At 47.2% G+C, this 15,630-nt stretch overlaps 1 long non-coding RNA gene and 1 pseudogene across 2 annotated transcripts in view; both read right to left on the bottom strand.

The window, feature by feature from the left end:
* Window positions 1-15,630, bottom strand: part of LOC147450061 (uncharacterized) — a 75,646-nt gene that overhangs the window by 19,163 nt on the left and 40,853 nt on the right. The gene's annotated exons all lie outside the window — the stretch shown is intronic.
* LOC147450064 (serine/threonine-protein kinase BRI1-like 2) lies at window positions 3,780-10,327 on the bottom strand (annotated as a pseudogene).

Here is a 15,630-nt window from a genome sequence, read left to right as displayed (position 1 = left end):
AAAATCTTGATGTAAAAACAAGGCATCAGGATGTTACGTATACTTGAAGAACGGGAACAATAATGGTCAAGTTGCATTCAAAGGTTTCAATGTGTCCTTGACAACACATAATGTCCCCAGATGGACTATGTGAGATGTGTATCAAAGGCGACAAGCGTACAAAGTAACCTACAATCAACATATCACAAGACAACATGGCCAAGGAGAGGGGAATGTTAGCTACCAAGCTAACAAGATCCATTACATGCCAATTTATTATCGTCACATTGTAATTTGTCTATCATATGAAAAGATGGTTCCCACATTTTTTCTTATTGTTATAATTCATTTTTTACAAATATATATAAGAGAAAAATTTATTAGCTAGGAGCCTTGATCTTCTAGGTGGTATCTTATTCATCCCACAATACTCACTTTATGTAAGACAACTTTTATAAAAATCACGTTTGCTTTTGGTGAGCAATGTGTCAACCTCAGTACTTAGTCTATCATCTTGCTTCATCCATTCTTATCTCTCTTGTGCAAAGTACGCTTGCAATCCCACAGCCGGCATTGTGTTCACATGTGAAAGCTCTTCGCATCAACATAAGCTCTCGTGGTATTTTTGAATTTGTGGCATGGCAATCATCTTGCTATTTTTGTTTCTTTCACTTTATTTATGCATTTTTTGAAGAGGAGGGGTTAGAGCTTCCCTAAGTAGATTTATTAAGCGTATCAAATGTAGAAATGGACCTATTAGAAAAAGGTCTAACTGTTAAGAATCGTTTTTTTTGTCTAATCACATTAAATAGGGGATTTGAGACCATAGATAGATTTTGTTGGGTCTTGCCTACTTTTAAATAACTATAGGTTAGTGAAACACACCCATGAGCTTGTGGCTATGAAACTAGCTTCTAATGATTGATATTCACTACAAATTAACGTTTGATTGAAGTAGGTTTTGACTTGCTTTTTTGTGGAACCAACACCTCTCCAGTGCTGCTTTAATGCTTATGTTACAATAGCGTTTCAATTTCACAAAGCTAAGCTACTCCATATTTTTGTTATTTAATCTCCATGCATTAGACAAATCAGCTATGTCCCATGGGCTGACAATAAAATATGTGGTTTTTGCTCTATTGCAATAAGATATAGACACGTTGGAGAAACCCCCTTTAAAATGTTACTTTTTGGGCATTGAGATTATATGCATAAAAGAATGGATTTGATTGTATACAATATACATGATTGTAAGCCTATTGCTATACCCGTAATCATAACTTGAAGGTGTAATTCAATGTGGTTAAGAATTCCACCATGTTGAGGAAGATTGTGAGTAACTTGATTTACTTGATGATCTCAAGACTAGATTTGAGTTACACAGCTAGATTAGAGCAAGTTTATGTAGCTTCTTAGGAATCTACACTCGGACACAACGAGGCACACATTGTGTTATGTGAGCTCTAAAAGAGCTATGTGCAGGCTACTTGGATTATGTAGTATCTCACGAGGCTAGCACCATTGTTATGGATGCAACATTGGATTGGTACTCTTATCATATTAGTTTGTGCTCTCACTTGTCATTGGGAGTGCTATTGTCACATGGAGCATCAAGAAACAAGCTATGGTTGCTTTGTCAAGTGCAGAGGTTTAGTACAAGGTGTTGCATTGGTAGCATGGGTGAAAATGCTACTTGGAGAGTTGCCAACATACAAGTTCAAAGATGTGTTGTCATCTACTATGACAACCATAGTGGCATATAGTTGACACGAAACCCACCATTCCACATAAAGAGAAAGTACATTTAGGTACTAGAACTTAATCCAAGACATGGTCTTGGATGGTGACATCGACCTTGGGTACACGAAGACAAACGAGCACATTGCAGACATCTTCAAAAATTCCCTTGGAGCAAAGAAGCTAAGGCTATTTTAAGCTATGCTTGGAGTATGTGATATGGCATTAAGCCTGAGGGGGAGTTTTTGAGATATCAAGCTTTACACATGGTATGCATGGATGACTTGTCACTTACATTTATCACTTGGATGAGGTAGCGTACATGAGGATCATTGTCAATGGTATTAGAAATTATCTTCACTAATATGGTCTATCTATCGAGAATGATGGACACTTCTCCTCATAGCTAGCTTATTGGTGGTTTCGATTTGAAAGTTGTAAATAGTCTCTTGTTATGTATTTATCACTTGTTATGTTAGAATATGCACATATCTGTGTGCACGTACACGCATTCACTCATAGTGGAAAGCTAGAGTATAGCTATACAAAAAGAGTATTATCTTATGTTATGTATATATCACTTATACACATATGTGTGTGCACGTACACGCCTTCACTCATAGTGCAAAGCTAGAGTATAGCTATATGAAAAGGGTATTATCTTACAGAGGAGTTTCAAGCTACTTCTATCGCTTCTCTAACCAATAAATCTTAAACTTTTTGTAAAAATTAATATATGGTTTAACAAGTGAGAATTAACATATTGTCTTTGTAGTTACTGCAGAGTTCAAAAGTAGCTGTTGTATTGAAATATGGACACTCATGATGAGCAGCTAGATTATTTGGACTCACAATCTAGAGTGGGGAGTAATATTCCATTAGTAATCTTTGAAGACCCCACAAGACTAAAAAATATGTCTTGCTTTGTGCTTAATAGAAGCCCAAGTAAGTTTAAACTAAATCACATGTTTCAAAGCTCTCAAGTGTAATTAGCCCAATATGAGTTGAGCTTTGTAGTGTCAATTGCTCTATGCTAATTTTTATGTTTATTTGTAAGCTTGAAAATAAGAATAACCATCCAAATGCATATCCTTAACTTTGATATAGTTGTATAGTGGTTAAAATTGTGGCTATACCACCACAATATGTGCAATTAGTTGCACGGTTCATACCTGCATTTCTACATGCTTATAGTCATTGGTGGACCATAGCCACAATGTGACGAATAATAACTGTTGTCAATATTTTCAAAGGTGCTACGTTCTAATTGTAGAGATTCTTGTTAGTTTTTGGCTCCATTATACTACTAAGGACTCATTCTCATAGTGCTATATCAAGAAATCAAGCGATTTGATATAATAAAGGGGCTCCTATATTAGGATTGGGGGCTAAAAAGGTACTAAATACATTAAAGCTCGTCGAATTGTATGTGAGACTCACATACAATGTTTGCGTTGCACGGGGTGGTACCTTCACAACCTCATTTTGTGACTTGCATATGAGATGTAGTACATTAAATATATGTGTTATTTGTTGCAATATTAACTTTGGTGCTAGTTTTGTTTCACAAAAAGTCTTGAGACTAATGCTCATCTAGGAGGAACTAGGAATGCTTAATATTGTAGATTTGGAAGCGTTTTTACGAGGTTGAAATTGCATCAGTAATTGACCTATTCTTAAGAGATTCTACACAGTGACTTGTCCAGAAAGGCAATTCGTGTACTGGCACTATCTATAGTTTCCACCCTTCTTGTTTGTTTGGTCTTGCCATTTTAGCGAGTCCAGCCCCTACAATGATGAATGCAAGCTTTAGGGTCCACTTCTCATCTTTTCAGATCGTTTTTGGTTTTGGTTTGGCACCTACATACCATTGTTGTAATGCTAGATATTACACTGTTGTTTGACGCATGGTTGAATTAAGAAGCGTGTAGGCCCAATACATAACACGAGATAGATTACAAAGGTCACCACAATGGGCTGCTAAATAGTGTAAAGAGCTACTTACCCCTATCTACGAACTCCCACATTGCACATTGGATTGCATAAGAGAACTTGGTAGTACTAAAAACATGGCTCGGATAGTGCAATTTTAGGCAAATAATAGCGAGTCCTACATAGATATAGCTATTAGTCTAGAATGACAATAAGTCTTCTAGTCAATTGCTCATGAGATTTATAGCTATTAGTCTAGAATGACAATAAGTCTTCTAGTCAATTGCTCATGAGATTTATACTCTGTTGGATGTAAATATGAGTTCCTGAATTGTTGCCTCCTCCATGATCATCACAATCGCGTTCTGGTTGCTTGGAAGGAATGTCTTGAACACAATCACATGCGATCTGCCAGCACTGCAGGATTTCACATTGATTGTCCCCAGGATCTGCTTGCAGAAGCCAAGGATCTAGGGCCTCAGACGTACATCTCTCATTCACAAGCTGCCTTACCCAGCCTACCAGATTTGTGTCTTCAAAAAATTCGTCGTCTGTAGGTCGCTTCCCAGTGAGGAGCTCTAGCAAGATCACCCCCAAATGAGTAGATGTCCCTTTTGAAAGTCCACCTAAAGCTTTGGTAGTACTCTGGAGGCACATGGCCAAGTGAACCTGCTAATGTGTCCAATGCTTGCCATGCCACAGTCAGACACTCTAGTCTCAAGATTTTTGTCAAGCAACACGTTGCTGGACTTTATGTCCCTGTGGATTATACGGGGCCGCTACTCCTGATGTAGAAAGAAAAGCCCTGGAGCTGCCCTGCATGCAATTTGCTTCTGGGGTTGCCATGTCAGCCACTGTTTCATCCCCTCATCTCCATGTAGCCTATCATTTAAGCTTCCACCTTCCATATACTCATACACTAACAGCCTCTCGTCGCCCACCTTGCAATAGTCTAACAAGGGCACCAAGCTTCTATGCTAAATCTTGCCCCGAGTCTACATCTCCGTTGTGAACTCTCTCTCCTTGATAGCCGAATTGCAGCAGCTTCTTGATGGAAACCGTAGACCTATTAACTCCGCTTTGTACACCTTGCCAACGCCCCCTCTGCCAATGAGGCTCTCCTGGCTAAACCCGTTTTGTCACCTCTATAAGCTGTGCAAAAGCAAGCTTCCTAAGAAGCCTCTCAAAGGTAGCCACATTGATGACGAGGTGCTCCCTCTCCCCTTCTATGTTCCAGTTGCTGTTTCCATGCCATGGTGCCAGATGAAGATTGCTGAGCACATATCAATATCTAGTTGTCCCTTCTTAGCCCTCAGCATGAAGATTTCTGAGCACATCATCAGTATCTAGTTGTCCCGTCTCAGCCCTCTACATGATACCCCACACTACATAGAGGAGTGCAATAGCTATGAGAATTCCCATACCAAGGCTGTTGGCCCATGGCAGCACAGTCAAGTGATTATGATTGATGCATACCACTGATGCATCTCTCTGATGTCTTGTTATCTTCTGACATATTGGCACAAGGTGGCAGGGGTTACAGCATAGACCTGGGTTGTGCTCAAAACCTGCTGAAGAAGCAATGCTGAGCTGCCCAGTTGAAAACGAATTGGGCCAGAGAAGTAGTTGTTAAGACACATCAATTTGAACCAGAAAGGAGCAATTGGCAAGTGGCCAAAGGCCTCCTTCAAGCTTTTCATAGCAGAACTCCTATGGTTCTGATATGGATAAAACTCGCAGGGATGGCACCCGGCACAAAATTATTAGGGCAGTGAGATAACTAATCTCTTCAGGTATGCTGCCCTCCAGTCTGTTGTAGGAGAGGTGCAGTTCCTATATGCTACTGAGGTCTGGATCATTATTTAAGAGGTCTCCTGCGTAGAGTCTAGAGGAATTACATGAATTCATCAATGGAGTTGGGGTGAGAGCTTCTAGAGTTTTTTCTTCCCCGAGAAAAACATCCTTCCATTAGTTCCTAAGACTGCCCATAGGGCTACAACCACCTCTACTAGAGAGAGGGCTACATCAAAGACAAGGGGAGACTCTCCCAATGAGAAAACAAAATATGTACAATGGGGCCTAAATCACAAGATGGGAGGGGGGAAAGCCACACAGGTGGACGGTAGTGCCATCTGTGTGCACCCTGGACCATGGTGAAGAAGGGCCCAGGGCACCAGAGTCGCAGAAAAGCCTCTTTGCGCTCCTACATGCGATCAGAGCTGCCCTGTAGCCTCTCGAACTGGCCCCTGAGAGTATGGACAACTCCAGCCAAAGGTCGCGAACGGTCTCCGCCGGAGGGACAGGGCAAGCCTCAAAGATGCAGAAGCAACGGGCCCGCGAAATGAACCAGAGTGTCAGGTCACAGACGAGTTCCCAACACACCTCTCTCTCACTACTCCACTCCCGGGGGGTAAGCTCTATAGCAGCATCAGCCGAAGAACCCGAAGATAAACCAAACCTGCTGTGCCATGGGGCAATCCCACAGACAGTGACGCTGACTCTCCAAAGGTTGGTTGCAAGCTGCACAGGCTACCAAAAGACCACTATGTACCAGCCAACTCCCCATTGCTGTAGCTCTGTGTGCAACTAGCCACTGGAACGAAGTGACTCGCCTCAGCTGTCTAGAGTCCCACAACCGCGCCCAAAAGCCTGACAAGAACTCAATAATGAGACCCCCCTCCTGCCAATGGAGTGCTGCAGGAGGACAAGTCTCTCTCTGTGCTTCCAGTATGTGACGCCCCAATCGAACAATGTATTGAAAGAAAGAGATCCCAAGGTGTTCAGCTGAAGACAAGGGTCTCTCCAAAACCACTCTCCTAGGTCCCACTGCAATCGTGACAACGGGCAGCTCTCCTAAGCCAAAAGCCTCCAGTGGCCTGCCTCAAGGTTTGCCGGGTCAAGATCTGTGACACAGGTCCTGAAAGCAGCACTTTGCAACCTGTGGAGCCTCTACTAAGACTCTGTGAAGTCGACCCTCTCCCTCGATCTGGACGGACATGGAGGGAACGGACTTCGAGCAAGCATGAACTGCGATGAGGACCTCCAGTCGCGTGAAGACCCCCATCCATCTGGGAGCTGCCGTCTCTAGAGGGGTGAGCCACTCAGCTGGAAGAGCCTCTGTTAATGTCCTGGCACATGCTCTGCACCCCTCTCATGCCCCGTAACTGGGTGCTTTGTACCTCCTCTGGCAAACCTGAAAACTGAAGCTAGTCGCTAGAGTGCGGGCTCGACCCTCTGCCATGGGACCCCAAGAAACATGAAACAGACTACCAACCAAGTGGCCTCTCTGAGTGCTAAACATGGGGTTCCAAACAAGGGGCTGTCTCAAGCGCTCCTCCGTGCAAGTGGGCTGGTGCTGCTCCAGGCCACTCCGTAGCTGCTCCTAAGCGCGAAGCAGGCTCGCAGCAAATCGATCCTCCAGTCTCCTGCTTAGACCAACTCTGCACGTCTCTCTAAAAATCCACCCGATGGAAGGGCTCCAAGGGCCTCCTGCATGAGGCACTTGAGCTCTAAGCTGCTAAAGCAACAACTCCTTCCAGGGCTCCTCCCCTAGAAGCAGTCCTCTGACAACAAACTTTCCAAGGAGGGCTCTGCTCTGCTATGCTGTGCTGGGTCTATGATCCCCAAACCCCCCCAGAACATGGTAGAGTGATGACTTGCCAGGCTACTTTGGCCCGGGCTAACTAAGTGTCGCATCCTGACCGAAGAAAGTTTCCGATCGGCCTCTCTGCTCGAGAAGACGTGATGAACCGCATAGTAGCCAGGGTGGTCTCGTACGGTCTTGTACGTTTTGTACACGTACGATGATGTGCGGTACTAAACGAACTAAAAAAAATTATGATGTACGATGACGTTATGTACGTTCAAAATAAAAAAAATAAAATAATTCTTAAGCCTAAGGCTTAGGCCTTAAAGAAACTTGACATTTAGACAGATTACAATTATGAGAGCTTGAGAGGGAGAGACGATGGAGAGCTTGTCACTTGAGACTCGAGAGCTTCAATGGGAGCTTGAGGGGGAGAAACCCAAGGGAGAGAAGGAGAGCTTGAGCCTTGTCACTTGAGAGCTTCAATGGGAGCACATGGATGATGAGAGCATTGAGAGGCTAGAGCTTGTAGCTTGTAAGTTGTGTTGAGAACAAGGTGGAGGAGTTGCTTAAATAGATTATAGGAAGAGGAAGAGCATGGGAGAGGGAGAGCATGGGGCATTATGGATGTGAGAGGGAGAGCATGGCAATAGGCATTGGTACATGCCACATGATTGCAAACATGCTCCAAAATGGCTCCCTAAACGCCCACTAACACGTGCAAAAACTGCCGCCAACGGTCATAAACGGCTACATTTTTCGATCGTACAGAACGTACTAAACGTACGGAACGGAACGGGTCCGACCGAACGGTACTAGACGTCCCGTACGTCGAACGAAAACTACCCTGATAGTAGCCAACAACACCTGGCAAAGAGAGCCGTGCCGAACTCCAGTGCAGCAACTTCCTCCGCATGGAGAGGAGGAGTGGAGCAATCTGCTGCTCAGAAACAAGTCCAAGCCAACCTGACAACCCAAGTAAAGAACTGCAGTCCCTGGGGAAATCCACCGAAAACCCTCCCCTCGTGACCAATCAAGCGTAGGAGCACTGCTAGTCCAGAAAGCTACTGTCTTCCTCCAATTGGTAAGTTCGCCTGATGCACAACAGAAAACCTCAAGAGCCAGCTCACACCTCTACAGATTGGCCTCCTTGCCCTCCAAGTACAAGGCTGAGTCGTAAACAAACTCAACGTCTAGAAGGTCATTTGCCCTAATAGGGAGCTCAAGACCATGCAAGCCAACCTGCTGAGAAGTCAAAAATATGCTCATCGCCTCAGCATAGAACAGAAAGAGGAAGGGGGCAAGAGGGCAGCCTTGTCTCACCGAACGTGTGAGCAAGAAACGCTCCCCTCTTCCCCCTGCCAAAAGCACTTGACTGTGAGCACGCCTGTAGAGAGCTGACACACCCTTGATCCAAGCATCTATGAAACCCATCCTGCGTAGAGTGTCCTCCAGGAAGTCCCAGTCAACTCTGTCGTAGGCCTTCTCAAAATTGAGGAGTATAACCAAATCCTCTCCTCCAAGACGGGCGAGGGAAGACGCCTCCCAAAAAGTGAAGATGTTGTCAAGGATACTACGCTCCTTGACAAAACCTGTCTGGGTCCCATGTATAATGCTCTCTAGTAGTGGCTAGATCCTCAAGCTCAGAGCGTTTGCTAGAATTTTGTAGGATGAGTTGAGGATGGTCATGGGTCGCCACTGTCGAATCCCATCCAAGGAGCCGCCCTCCTTGGGAATCAGGTAGATCAAGCCCTCACTCATGCTGTCAGGCATCTCGCTAGTGTGCAGAATGTACTGGAATGCGCTGCAAAGATCTGAACCAAGGAAGTCCCAGTACTTCAAGAAAAAACTGAGAGTCAAGCCATCCTCCCCTGGACAGCTACCTCGGGGGAGTACTCTGAGGACCTCATGGAGCTCCTCTAGCTGGAGGGGAAGCTCAAGTCGGTGTCTCATCTCCTCGGTAACAAGGCAAGGCATCTGTGCCCAAACCTGCTCTCTGCATGCATCCTAGCGCTCTGACTAAGGCTCACTGACTAAGGCTCAGCGACAACAAATCGCGGTAGAAGTCAATAGCAACTGCACGCATATCCTCAGGCTCTGAAGCAACGGATCCGTCCGGTCTCCTCAACTACTAACATTGGTGTACGCATGGCGTGGCCCCACTGTCTCAAAAAACTCCCCAGTAACTCTGTCACCCACCTAGTCCACTGAGATGCCTGTCCATGAAAGAAAAACTCATGACGCCGCTCCTCAATGCTAGTAAACTCTTGCCTAGCCTGCTGCATCTGCTCCTCCAACCAAGGAATATCTGGATGCTGCTCCTGCATCCTCTGTAAGGAGACAATGCCCCGTCGAAGACGCTTCTCCTCCTCCCAAGCTACAGCCAAGCGAACTGCAGACTTCTGAAGGAAGAAGCAACTAAGCTCTGCCAGTCCAGAGGCCACTCTACTAGCAGGGGTGTCTTGTGTGTCCAGTCTCTCTGTCCAAAGTGCCTCCACTCGTTCTCTACGCTCTGGATCCAGCAAGATCCTCTTAGGGATGCGTAGCATCACACCCCCCCTCCTCTGTTTGTCCGTCACAGTGAGAATCACTTGGCGTGGTCGAAAAAAGTAGTCCCTACCAAGATGCAAACAGATCTCCCCATGTCACAAATGTGGTCACTGGCATAGAAGCGATCTATCCGAGATAGATTCACTCCTCCTACCCTACTGTAGAAACAAGGCCTCACAAAACCTGAGTGTTGCCAAACATCAGAAACCCTCATAGTCATACATAGCTGCTCCCAAGCTGCCAACTCAGACCCTGTGCACCGTAGCATGGCTGTTGAAGTCCCCCTTAGCACACCACTGCTCTGCATGCGGTAAAGACTCAACAACATGAGACCAAAACTCTGCTAGTGCACTTGCCATATTGGGTGCATATATATTCAGGAAACCCATGAGGCATCCCTGAACCTGCATAGTAATCCGCTAAGCTCTGCCTGGCATGATAATACCTCTGCCCACAATGGCCTGCTTCCAAGAAACCGCAATAATCATACATACCCTCCCTGGATACCTCCAGGTCCAAATGCAACTGACCAAAACATCTCATAGCGACTGTCACCAACGCGTGACTACTATCTATCCTTTTTGTTGATTTCTTTCTTATTATTTATTTACTTTCACTTTTTGGAAACACCCCTCGGGAAATCTAACCAAAGGGAGGGAGTCCAAGCCTGAGGGCAAGAGAGCACTAAGGTTGGACAAAGACTATGGTTAGCCAAAGTGGGGTCATTGACTAGCCAAAGTGGAATCCTTTGCTACAGAGTCTACATTTCAGTTTTGGGTGTGGCTGCAGTGTACAAAGGGGGTCAGATGACCTAGAAAGATACAATGGCAGCATCTCCTAAAATTTAGGGAACTGCTATTTTGGGACCTGAAAATGTGTTTGCGTCATTACCTCCGGAATGACAAGGAGAACATTTTCTTACATTGCCGTGAAGTCAATCGGGCAACCGGTTGGGAGATTTTTAGGCGGCAAGCCCGAAACGGGAAAATGCTTGTAAATGTGCCAAGTGGCACATCTCTGTGCACTTTCCTCATGCATGAAGAAGTGGCGCTGAATTTGAAGGGAGAAGGGGCTCATTTGCAGATTTTTTGTCACAGGTTAAGAGCTATGGAGTGCTTCCTTTCCCTCCTATGTACAATGCGGTGCCAGGAGTGATGCCTTGCACGCTACGCACTGCCCTCTCTCTCCCCTATGGCAGTATGTTATGCCCCTCTAGTGGGCTTTTCAATTGACCAATGTACAGTTGTGTGGGTTCACGCACGATTGCCGAGGCAAGAGCCTCTTGCACAGGTACTGGATTAGCTAGCGGCTAATCCCCCGCAGGTACAGGTGAATTCGGAGAGGTTTCACGCTAGAAATCTCGTCCGATTCAAAGGGCAGGTAGCCCTACAGGTGCGGGAGCTCGAGGACTTGCTACAAATGCGACCGGCACGCGAAACGGAGCCCGAAACAGTAAATTACAGCCTGCTGTGTATTTTTGCAGGTTTAGGGTTTTGGCCCTAAACGGTCCCTAATACCCCCAGGAGGTTGGGGGACGCGAGGGGACCGCTGTACAGGTGATCTAGCGCATTTTCGGGGCTGAAAACAGAGAATGCAGCGTGCTGCAGATTCTCGCCAGGTTTTGCAAAGTGCCCGTATGCATCGGGAAAGTCATTCAATGCGTGGGAATACTGACTATGAAGGGTCCTAGTATAGTTATGCTGCCGAAATCGGGCCGGAACAGTTGAAATTCAACCAAGCTTGTGCGGGGCAGCTTGTAGGGAACCACAGAGTTTATTCCCTCTTTAAACAATAAAGAAATACCGAAAGGGGCGCCTAAGTTAGGGGCCAATCTGGTGTCGGTCTTCTCATACAGGTGCATTCTAGCAGCCTATATCCCTTTCCCCTTTGTTGTGTCTTGAAAGAACAGGTAAAGTGGGCGACAAATTAAATGGGTGAAAGCAAATAAGGTTTAAGTCTAAAGTCTACCGCCCTTTTTGAAAGTACAGGCTAGTTTCAGCGACCATGCAAAATCTGACCACAATGTCTAATGCGGCTCTCACACAGATGATGCTCTTGCAGCATAAGAATATCAATCTCACCTCCCACAAGGCATCGTTGAAGCTCCTGACGCAACCGACCCCTCTGAAGCTGAAACTGGGGCCCTCCTAATCCCTGTACATTCCATGAAACGATCCTCATGGGGTCAGTGAGAAAAGACGGATGTTGCCACAGCAGCCAACCTCGCGGCTGGTTTGGATGGGGAGTAATCCGCATCCGAGCGACCTCTAGACAAGTGTGTCTAAAGTGACTATCCTACCCAGGCCCAAGTCGAGAGTGCAGCCCCTAGGGCTACATCCTCTGTTTAAGAATCCTCATGTACAAATACACAGCAAGGGACGCTCTGGGTGTCAGCAAACAAATGCACCACAATGTGCCTGCAACCTGTTGCATCCGGTGGCGTCACACTGAATTTGGCCAAAGGCCAAAGTTTCTATACTAGATCTGTCACCCCTAAGTCCCCTGTGTGGTGTGAGAACTCAGTGGCCAGGGCCTAAAGCCCGTCAAGATCTGTGTGCAGGGTCCACTTTGTAGCATCCCTGCCGCACAACGAAAAGTAGAAACCCATCGTTGTTTCCAAAGCCTCAGTGCCTCAGGCTACAAGAAAGAGAACGTGGACTCGAAAGCAAGCCTCCTCTAGGTCAAGAGAAGAATCACCTAGGAAGCACGTGAAGCTGTAATCGAAGTAGTCTCAACGCCTGCGAATGTCGAAATTGGTCACCCCAGAGAAGCTATTGCAAAAGAAGAGGTCTGAACCAGAAGTGGTGGTCTCAGATGGGGCTATCCCTCTCGAGCCATGCGACTCGTAGCGAAAGCACCACCAAGCGAACGTTGCGCTGCAGAAGTGTGTCTAGACCCCTGCGCCTGAAGAGGAGAGCGGGATGGGTCGGAAGATGAGGCTGCCGACCCCACCGGGGAGAGAGGAGGCGCGGAGGAGAGGGTGGGGGTGGAGGAGGGGAAGGGGAAGGCGGAGGAGGCGTCTAAGGATGGAGGGGGTGGGGGTGGGGGTGGCGGTGGCGGCGACGAAGCTGAGGTGGAGGGAGCCTCCTCATGGGGGTCCTGCTGAAGGGGGTCAAAACGGTTCCCTGTTGGAACCCAATGCTGCTGAGCTGCAAGAGCTCAGCCGCCAGGGGGTGCAGTGTGGTGAGCCCGTCTTTGTTGGCGGCGGCCAGGCACTTGCTGCCAACAAGCAGCTGACTGATTGTTGGCCTCTGTCGAGGTACCAGCCTGTGTGTCCTCGGTATCTATCTGATGGGCCTGTCCAGCCTTGGGAGGTTGCGTAGGCGCTGTGGGTCGAGATCTCCTACGAGGACAGGCCTTCGCTAAGTGGCCCATCTGTCTGCAAATGAAACACTCGTTCGGGAGACCCGAATACTCCACACTATGCCTAATCCAACCTCCATTCCCCCGAGGCAACAGTATCACCTTCGGTATGTCTTGAACAAGAACTTGCACAGTAGGAAAACCTGCGGCCTTGGCCACAACTGAAGCTGCAATGCACGGTGACTCCAAAACGGTCCCAAACATGGAACTAGTCCTGGGAAGTAAGGGGAGATACTCTCTCCTTAGGCCTGGGAAGCAGACCGAAATAGGCAAGTTGGCCTCCTCCTCAAGCAGATCTATAGTAGCGTCAAAACCATGATGCCATCGTCTAAAGGAAGCTCGAGCTGCTCAGATGCCGAGCGGGCTCATCAATATCACCTTGGCCGTCATCTCTGGAGACTCGAACTCTATCTGGTAATACCCTCTCCCGAGGATCTGGACATCGGTGATCTTACCCACATTAGAGAGGAGTGTGGCCTGAAGTAAATCCCGAACCTCGCCCCGACTGGGCCGAGTACCAATGATCTTGCAGATAATATAGGTGGCTTGTAAGCATTCCACTTCGACCATCAAGCTCGCTTTCTCTTCTGGCAAAAAAGCAAGTCAAAGGGTCTGCTCCGCGGTGTCGGGCGAAGGGGCTTCTGTAAAGTCCCTTTGAGGTGGAGCAGAAGCCGCCATTCTGTGTCTGTTGTTGTAAAGAGGAGGGCGTTGGCGTCGAGGCACTTACAAGGAGGCTGAAATGACAGCCTACACGCAAGCTGTGAAGCGTGACATGAGGGGGGATGAGGTGGGGGGTTTGGGGCGCGGGGAGGGGCGCGGGTGTGTGTGTGTGTGTGTGTGTGTGTGTGTGTGTGTGTGTGTGTGTGTGTGAAGCAGAGGCGGTCGGGCAGGCACGACCGCCAAGGGACAGAAGGACATGGGTGCAGGAGGCGGGCAAAGGCGGGCTGCGCGCAAGGGCGAGCAGCAACAGCCCGCACGGAAGAGGACAGTGCGAGGGCGAAAGGGGGTGTTCAGCGATGGCGGGGGGCACCGAACAGCAGCAGCGAGCTTCGAGGGCTTCTAGAGTTATGCCTGCAAACTGCAATAAAGTCCCCAGTTCTCTACAACCACTGCCCTGAATTTGTATGAATGCAAACACTTGACCATGGAGGCAATTTTCAGCCCATTCACATGGCGCCCAAACCCTGAAGGGATTGAAGGGATGGACCCACTCAAGGAATTGTTGTTGACATCAACACAAAGAAATTTGGTGGCATTGACAATCTTAGCAGGTTGCCAGGTATAGGGCCTCGGCGGCTGTTGTTGCCCATCTCTACCATTGTCAGATGTTGCATGCTCCCTATGAAAGCGGGGGTGCTCCCTGTGAGCTGGTTATTGGAGAGTAGGAGTCAGTGCATTGGAGAGCTCAGCAATAACAGACCAAAAAGGAAGTTCTTATTTAGAATGAGAACTTTCAGTTTGGACAACAACCCCCTCTGTTTTGAAAACTGTCTCATGAACACATTGACAAGCTCACCAGGTTCGGCAGACACCCCCTCACGAGACTATGACAACCACTTTATATATTTTCTGGTTTCTTTCCCTTGATTTTTATTTAATTTTTGGGACTCTCTTGTTGAAATCACAAATACCCGGACATTGCATGGCCGATGTGAAACGGCCATTGGCCGAGAGTTTCACCCGCAAGTTCAAGGCTAGGCAGCCACGAGATGGTTGGGCCGACCGGCACTGGAATCCGACTAGTAAAGAAATGGCTAAGCTCAGTTATATTCATTTAGGCCCCTGGACAAGACTTTATAAGTTGGTGGATACTAGGAATTAAACCCAAAGGAGCAAACTAGACACATGGCAGTAGGAGAGCAACCTGCAGGTCAACTCTCACTCCAGAAGGTCTCATCCAAGAGGAGGCTGGGAAAGCTGATTTTTCAGCCTGATGGTGGATTTTCCGGTTCTACAGCTTTAATGGAAAGCTTGCCTCCTCCCTTGTCTCATGTAACGCGATGATTTGCTCTCGTGCATCTCTCTCCCCCCTTTGCACATATGGTAATGCCCCACTACTAGTTGGGCTTCTCAGATGACCATGTACACTTTTGGGGGTTTTATGTGCATTTGCCAACGTACGAGTCTTCTATACAAGAACCGGATTAGCTAATTGCTAATCCCCTATAGGTATGCATAGCTCTATGGCAAAGGAATGCGAAAACGGAGAGTTTTCTCGCGTGAAAACACGTCCAACTTACAGGAGAACTATCCCATTGCATGCGGGAGCTTCTGAGATACGCGTAGAAGTGTTCGGCGTTCACTCCGCTCAAAATGATGCAAAACAGAAAATTACAGCTTGCTATGTTTTCTGCAAGTTTTGGGTTCGCACCTAAACTGCAAGGTAATGCCAAGGGAGCCTCGGGAAAGCCTTGGGTGCTGGGTGCTTGTAAAGGACAATTTATAGAGATTTCCCATGAGGAATCTCCTCTAATTCAAAGGGA

The sequence above is a fragment of the Adiantum capillus-veneris genome, chromosome 9 (assembly GCF_014529385.1).
Source record: "Adiantum capillus-veneris isolate H3 chromosome 9, ASM1452938v2, whole genome shotgun sequence".
Classification (NCBI taxonomy): Eukaryota; Viridiplantae; Streptophyta; class Polypodiopsida; order Polypodiales; family Pteridaceae; genus Adiantum; species Adiantum capillus-veneris.
This window is presented reverse-complemented; position numbering and strand designations above follow the sequence as displayed.